Source organism: Triticum aestivum, chromosome 6A (assembly GCF_018294505.1).
Source record: "Triticum aestivum cultivar Chinese Spring chromosome 6A, IWGSC CS RefSeq v2.1, whole genome shotgun sequence".
Classification (NCBI taxonomy): domain Eukaryota; kingdom Viridiplantae; phylum Streptophyta; class Magnoliopsida; order Poales; family Poaceae; genus Triticum; species Triticum aestivum.
In genome coordinates this window covers 191,938,171-191,945,509 of record NC_057809.1, presented here as the reverse complement: position 1 = coordinate 191,945,509, position 7,339 = coordinate 191,938,171, and the positions used below count along the sequence as shown (strand labels likewise).

The 7,339-nt window shown below is 47.3% G+C and overlaps 1 long non-coding RNA gene across 4 annotated transcripts; it reads right to left on the bottom strand.

The window, feature by feature from the left end:
• Positions 1-264: 264 nt before the first annotated feature.
• Positions 265-5,730, bottom strand: LOC123127236 (uncharacterized). Of its 4 annotated transcripts, none has more exons than XR_006462205.1 (8): positions 5,422-5,729; positions 3,859-4,204; positions 3,666-3,775; positions 2,878-2,935; positions 1,379-1,544; positions 1,173-1,252; positions 630-732; positions 265-512 (listed from the first exon to the last, which is right to left on the bottom strand). It is a non-coding gene; the product is annotated as an uncharacterized lncRNA (long non-coding RNA). The 4 variants fall into 4 exon arrangements; XR_006462207.1 differs by having other exon boundaries at positions 3,671-3,775; XR_006462204.1 differs by having other exon boundaries at positions 2,878-3,775; positions 5,422-5,730.
• Between the last annotated feature and the right edge of the window lie 1,609 nt (positions 5,731-7,339).

Sequence of the window (7,339 nt, the reverse complement as noted above, 5' to 3'; positions counted from 1 at the left end):
ACGGTGACTTCGTAAAACTAAAGATGATATGCCGTCCCAGTCTCTCAAAGGTGCTCATAGGGGTAGGATGTGCATGTGTACATTCATAAAGGTGAGTGTATGTGTATATGTACTAAAGGCTAGGGCGCCACCTGGTGGTGCCTCCTGAGGCGGGCATGTCCGCACTCATCTTGTCTTCGCACATTAAATTCCCATACTCGGTCCTCGCTCTCACTCATATACATTAATATAGACGTATGCTATAGCATTTAAGACCTCTTCCTGTTGTGGATGTAACCATATAAAATATATTCATTACAACAATTCCTTGATGGGTTTGCCAACTGAAGAGGGGAGCGGGAAAATAGCTTAATTTAATATTAACTATTTGTTGGTTTGAAGCCAAACTTTAACCATACAAATGAAGAAAAAAGATGAGAAACATAAGACATTCCAGATTTTATTAGTGAGCATTTTCTGGACATAAAAGCTCAGTCGCTCACATTGATAGCCATCATCTTATCTAGAACAGTCTACAAAAGCATATATTAAGATGCAGTTAGAAGAAAACAATCATAAGTATGTCCAAACCCAAAAAATCAATGGAATATCTTTTAACGAAACTATATCAAGACTATGCCCAATCTCACCTTTTATGGCATTTTATCTAGATTCTTATGGAGGCACTCGGTGTGTAGTACAACCTAATCAACTTTGCCTAACATAAGCCTTGTTTCTTTCTACAACTTGTCGCTGGCCACCAGGTTCATAAAGGAAAATAATAGAAGAAAAGAAATCAGCAGTCAACTCAACACAGCTTATGAACTGCAACTAATAGGTGTAATCGCAACAAGAATTAAAATGTGATTTATAGTTTTATCAATGTTTTGTGACCGAAAATAACTTTGAGCATTGATTTTACCAACAACATGTGAGTTATACGCCACAAAGAGTATGCCATTGGATGCATATTTCAATGAACTTCCCAATGATATATTTTTGATGACGTATAACTCATATATTGTTGACCAATAAGTCAAAGTTTCACACAAAAGACACATCAATACAATGTATGCAATCTTCTCAAAATGTACAGACCAGGAAAGACAGAATGGAGTAACAGATATCCACCGCCCGTTCTTCAACTGGAAAGAAAAAATTATGAGACTGAAACCACCAACGAGTGCACGCACCTGAGTCCATTGACACAACCTCGCTCTTCTTGGTGGCGGCCTCCTTATAGAATGAGGTGTCTATAATTCTGAAGACAACACTAAAATACATAGAATGAGGTGTCAATAATCGGCGAACTGACACACACACCTCCAAAATGGTATACTCGTCTAAAAGTATGAACTTTCAACTTGTAGAGTTCGTAAAATGTTTCAGCTAGATTTACCTGAATGGGTGAAACATGATTCTTAAACAGGGGCGAAGGGAGATCAATCAGGAGGATACAGGGTTTGAACTGTATCTTGCTGAGTAGTAGTGTCCACTGTATTCGTCCTCCTGATCCTCTTATTGGTCCAGATCCCGTTGGCAGCGTGAAAGATGCTTTTCATTCTCTACAATGAAAAGGGGAGCAAGGAAATAATAAACTTAAAATAAGCTAGCAGAAGAAGTTTCTGACTTGCATCTAAATGCCTCCCATCCTCCATTCACATGTCTTGTTAAATGTGAATTACTAAAAATCAGAGAATTTTGCCTTGGAACTAAAAGAATAAACAAAATAGGTCTCAATGGAAACAAAAGGACATAGTAATATATATGTGAGTAATGAGGATTCTCGTTTTTATTATTGCGATATCTCTATGCCAACATCCCTACTAAAGAATAACATATAGGACATTTAGTAGCAGTGCAAAAGTCTGCAACACCAACAATGCATGAAGTGCCTAAACCATAGTTCAAAAAAGTGCTAGGCGTTAATTGTGCGTTTTGTAACCTATGCGTAGTTATGCACAGATTAAGCGTAGTTATGTGCAATGCGTTTTGTCAACGCCTAGAGCCTAGGCGCGCTTAAGCGCTCGCTTAGGCGCGCCTTTTTTAACTATGGACTAAACCATCCCCCGCCCCAACAAAAAAAGTTTATCAAGTATTTATGCTTTATCTCTCCACTTCCATTTGCTAATTATAATATAGCCAACAGAAAGTCCAGGATCAGTTTAGCAGCAAGCACAACCCCACAAATTTGAACCCTAACTTGGGTTTCAACACTTTTGGCATGCTTGTCTAAATAAATTGGAATTACATAGGACCAGAAGTATGCAGATTCTTCAGAACTAAAACTGATCCACATTCCCATGTCTAGGAATGCAACAATTCAGTTTAGACATCCAATCGCAGTTTAGGTTCAGGTTCATGCTATTTTACATGGCCAGCAATAGCAAATGGAAGGCCTTCGCCTTAGGGAACTACTTGTACGTATGTATGTCCTCTGACTAAACTGAATAAAATCACCACGTCGCTATAATATGGTGTCCCATTCTCATCCTTGTATGACCTTTCTCCTCCAAAAATCAAATATTTCTGAACCAAAACAGAAAGAAATTCGTTTCATTTACTTTTAGCAACATGTAACAAAAATAAATTGATAACATAAAGCCTACTAAATTTTACTTTGGTGGAATCTGCACTTTCATCTATCCAAAAGGGAACAATTTTGCACAATAAAGCACACATGCGGCAAGGACTAATACACATGAAGTGAGATCTCCCCCCCCCCCCCCCTAAAAAAAGTGAAATTAACCTATCATACATGCCTGTCCCTTAGTAGAAGTATCTACTAATGCCGAACAGTACCGTTCTTGGAAAAATGAAGGGAAAAGGGAACAAATTTAGAACTGAAGCATATTTGAAACATATTGATAAGAAATAATTTTTGAATTTTTTTATGACCTGATGCATGGTCATGGGCTTGTTGGTGGATGGATGACGGCGCAAGGGAAGCTGCTCTCTGTATAAAACACACAATAAGCAAAATCAACCTACACATACTTATACAATAGCAGGGGTAAATCAAAAGGCACAAATTTAAAGGAAAGCTCACAGTGATGTTAAATAATCAGTCAAAATTCTATTTTTCTACTATGACATTGTGTACTTGCACATTACTCTGTTATGATAGTGTGCATTTTCAGGCCTACAGGAATTTGCAATAAAATTCCTTTGACAAATCATCAACCTGTCAATTGATATATAAAACTACGAATATCAGATACTGTGATGACTATTAGTTAGCAAACATTTTTAATATTCACGGGATACTGGAAGAAGAAAATGCTGACGTGTATAACATTAACAAGTTTGTAGCTGCTCCATGCCTTGTGTGAGTATTTTCTCTGTTCCTAATACCCCTATGGTGAACAACGCCTTGTCCTTGTTGAGCCCAACTGCCAATGACTCAATGTTGTACTACCCCGGCAATCCGATTGATCATCCCATTCTCATCCACAACAAAGGATGATATCCTGTGGCGCTTGACTACCCTATACGTACACGTTATTAAAGGGGAAAAGGAATCACAATAGATCAATGCTGAAGTGCATCCCATTTGTTCCAATCTTCACCCTGTTCAGCTGATTGCCTGATTTTGAACACCCACAACTCTTGATCGGCCGAGACAGACATCAAAAACTTCTCGCTAGAATCAACATCCATCGACCATATCTTGATGTGATGGACACCTTACAATTTGAAGGCAGTGTTGTGTGTCGAGGTCCCAAACCCAGATAACCTTGTCCTTGGAGCAGGTCACTAGCTTCTTACCCGAACCCAGGAACACAAAATCAATTACCTGCAGCAAGCAATCCCCAAATTAGAGTTATTGGGCCACAGCGATGAATGGGGTCATAAAGAGGCATGAAACCATATCCAAACCTGATCACGGTGGCCACGGGGTCGGAAGAGGCCAGCATGTGCAATGACGTCCAAGAGGTCCTTTTTGTCGGAGGTGAGGATGGCACGGGAGGGAGCGAAGCGTAGGGCGGAAGCAGCAGAGCGGTGGCGGTGGAGTGTCACCTCGCAGGACACGAGGCAGACCCTTGGTTTCGCCGAGATGGACACGGACAAACGAGGCGGTGGCTGGTGGTGATGGCGGGATCCAGTCCGGACAACCGCCTAGCCGCCATGCCAACTTCGCTCTGCTCTGCCCGTGACGGCCGCCGTGTCTGCTCCCATGACACGCCGATCTGCCGTTGGCCGCTGCTGCTCCTCCACTGCCGGTCTAACAGATAAATTAGTGAGTTTATAATAGAACATATTGGTAGAAGTTTATACAAAAATTTAATCAACAACCATGTACATGGCAGACCCTATCACCATATCAACAAATTCAATTCTGTGTAAATCAATAACAAAGTTGACCTAACCAACCTTTATACGCATGCTCTGTTTACTCTCTGCAATGTATTTCAACTACTCCCTCCGTCCCAAAATAAGTGTCGTGGCTTTAGTTTAAATTTTAATAAATTTGAACTAAAGACACGACACTTATTTAGGACGGAGGGAGCATTACTTAAGGTAACCAGTACCCAAGCAAGATCTAAATCAACATAGCAGAAGCCATGCTAGTTGCCACATTACCTATTTTAGAAAAATAAAACAATCACATCCTCTCTGCTTTCCTAATAGAAGTAGGCACATCACGCACTAACTTCGATGGCGTATGGGTATTCGACCGTTGAAACAAAACATAAGATGACACACACACGAGCAATCTTGACCAAGTTGATGGTTATATAATCTTAGCTAAGGTAAAATCAGGGCTGTAGAAAAATCATATGATCTTACTTCGATGGGTGATTGACAAATAGTAGACATTGACATCCACACACCCGAAAGTGCAAGGCATTATAAGAAGGCACGACTGCACTTAATTACAGGCATAACACGAGACACAAAATGATACTACAAATAGGGGATATGCAAATGTCAATGATCTGAACATAAGCTCTAAATAAATAAAGGAACATTAATTCTTGTTTTGCCTCCAGCTCCTTAGACCAATACTCAGTTTTATGTGAGTACAATTTGTTAACACGTGAGAATCATTTGACCAAAATGTTGACTACATAAATAAAATTAAACAAGAGCAGTGAGTTTTCCATGATGGCATCAGTAGTGCACACTCGATGTTCTTGTTTTCTTTAAATTCTGGTTGTTGGCGAACTGGAGGTGAGCATGCTCGGATGTTGCTGAACTTTCATCAAACACCTTCTAGGCATAGACAAAAAAGAATTTGTGCAAAAAAATAGAGGAGCTGAAGAGAGAGGGTAGGAGGTAAGGGGGGGGGGGGGGGAGATTAGACTGTACGGCAGGTAGGGTGCGGCACCGCACCTTGGGGTCCGCAGCTGCCCTCTGTGTGTGTGTGTGTGTGTGTGTGTGTGTGAGAGAGAGAGAGAGAGAGAGAGAGAGAGATCATGGATTGGATCCGGGACTCACCGACGACGGCGCCGGCGCGGTGGACCATCGCTGCGGCTTGAGCTCCTCCCGGGGTCGCCGCTGCACGCGTGGAATAAGCCACCGCTCCCTTTGCTGCTAGGGCTCGGTGGTGGTGGCTAGCACCACATCGGCGGAGGGGAGATGAGGTAGGCCATTGCTGCGGAAGGAGTCGGGGTGAGGCAGAGGCGGCGGCGACGCGGAGGAGTGGTTGCGTGTGGAGCTGGAGAACATGGCCCGTGCGTTTGCTTTGTGAGGAAGGGAAAAGTAGAGGGTGGTGTTATCTAGCCCAGCCCCTACCCAATCGCTTCTCCAAGCATTTTTTGTTTCCTAGCGATCTGATGTGGCATAGCCCAACCAGCGCACCTTATTGTTTTGGATGAGCATTTGCGGGTGTATCGTGTTAAAAAAAACTGACGCGGCGGGCGCGCCTAGCCCCCTCTAGTAAATGGTTTATTAGGATGTAATATTGTCAGAGTTGCTCTAAGTGCATCTCCAGCCGCGTCTCAGAAATGCCTCCTCAGGCGATTTTTCCGCGCCGGCACCAAAAAAACGTGTGGCGTCCCAGGAGCCCGATTTTCACCGGCCTGTGTCGAAAACAGCGCCGGCGGACCCAGGCCGAACCCGGCGCGCTGGGGGGCGTCCGGACGAACTGTTTTGGCGCGAAACAGTCGCGGGCCCACCGCGTCAGCGACACGGCGTCTCGTCTTCCCCCAACGGCCTCGGTTCCCGCGGGGAATCAATGCCAAGGCTGTCGCCGGTCAGCCTTGCCATTGATTCCTCACAGGCGGTGCGTCACGGGACGGCGCGCCGACGCCTCCCCTCCCTCGCACGCGTACACACAGGTGCGGCTCGGCTATATAGCTGGTGGCCTGCACTCGCCTGTGCCCACACCAGCCCCCCCCCCCCCCCCCCCCGCCGCCCAGCTCCTCCCTTTCCCTACCTTTCCCGAGCGCCGCCGCCCAGCCCCTTCTTCTATCTCTCTACCTCTCCCGAGCCCGTCGCCATGGCGGAACGCTTCCCCGGAGACGAGGCGGCGGCTAACGGCTTCGGCCGCCGTTCGCTCCGCGAAAAGGAGTCCTGGCTCCTGTTCCAGGCGAACATCCCGGCGCCGCCGGATATGCGTGCCGGGCCGACGGGGTGGAGGCTCAGCGCCGGGGGAGTGCCCATTCCCCCGTTGCCCGACGCCGTGGCGAAGCCGAAGTACTTCGCCGAGGAAGTTGAGGTCGTGCGCACCTCCCTCATCGACGCCCAACTCTCCCTCCCCCAGTACGCCGCCGACAACCACGCGGCTTGGGCGGCGTATTTCGAGCGCCACCAGCAGCAGCGCTTGGCGTCCATCAACGGCGCGCCGGTGGTTGGTGGCCGACAGAATAGCGAGGGGCGCTACCTGTGGTGGGGCGTCCCCGGCCGCACACTCGAGGGCGTGTTGACATACCTCGAGGGCGGCAACGACCCGCCCGTTGGCGTACCCGGCGAGGGCGGCCGCCCCGGCGCAGCATCGACGCGCCGGGCCATGGGCGCCAAGGAGGTTCGGGTCCTCCTCCTCTTCTTCCTCCTCCCGATCTTCATCGCACTCCCCCGGCACTGCCCGGCGTCAATGCCGAGCCCGCGGCGGAGACGCCGCTTGCCCGGCGCACTCGCAGCGCCGGTATCGTCATCAACGAGGGGCGGTCGGCGCGCCTCCTCGTCGGCTCTTCCGTGCTTCGTCAAGCCAAAGACGGAGCCGGGGCTCATGCCGGTGAAAACGGAGTCGGGGCTCCCCGCCGTGAAGACGGAGCCCGGCGAGGTGGAGCTCGACGACGATGCGGCCCTGAAATGGACGCGTAAGGACTTTCTGAGGATTGAGAGGGAGCGCCAGGTCGCCGCATTGCGGCGCTTCGAGCAGCGCCGCCGGGGCCGTGAAGAAGGAGGAGTCCTC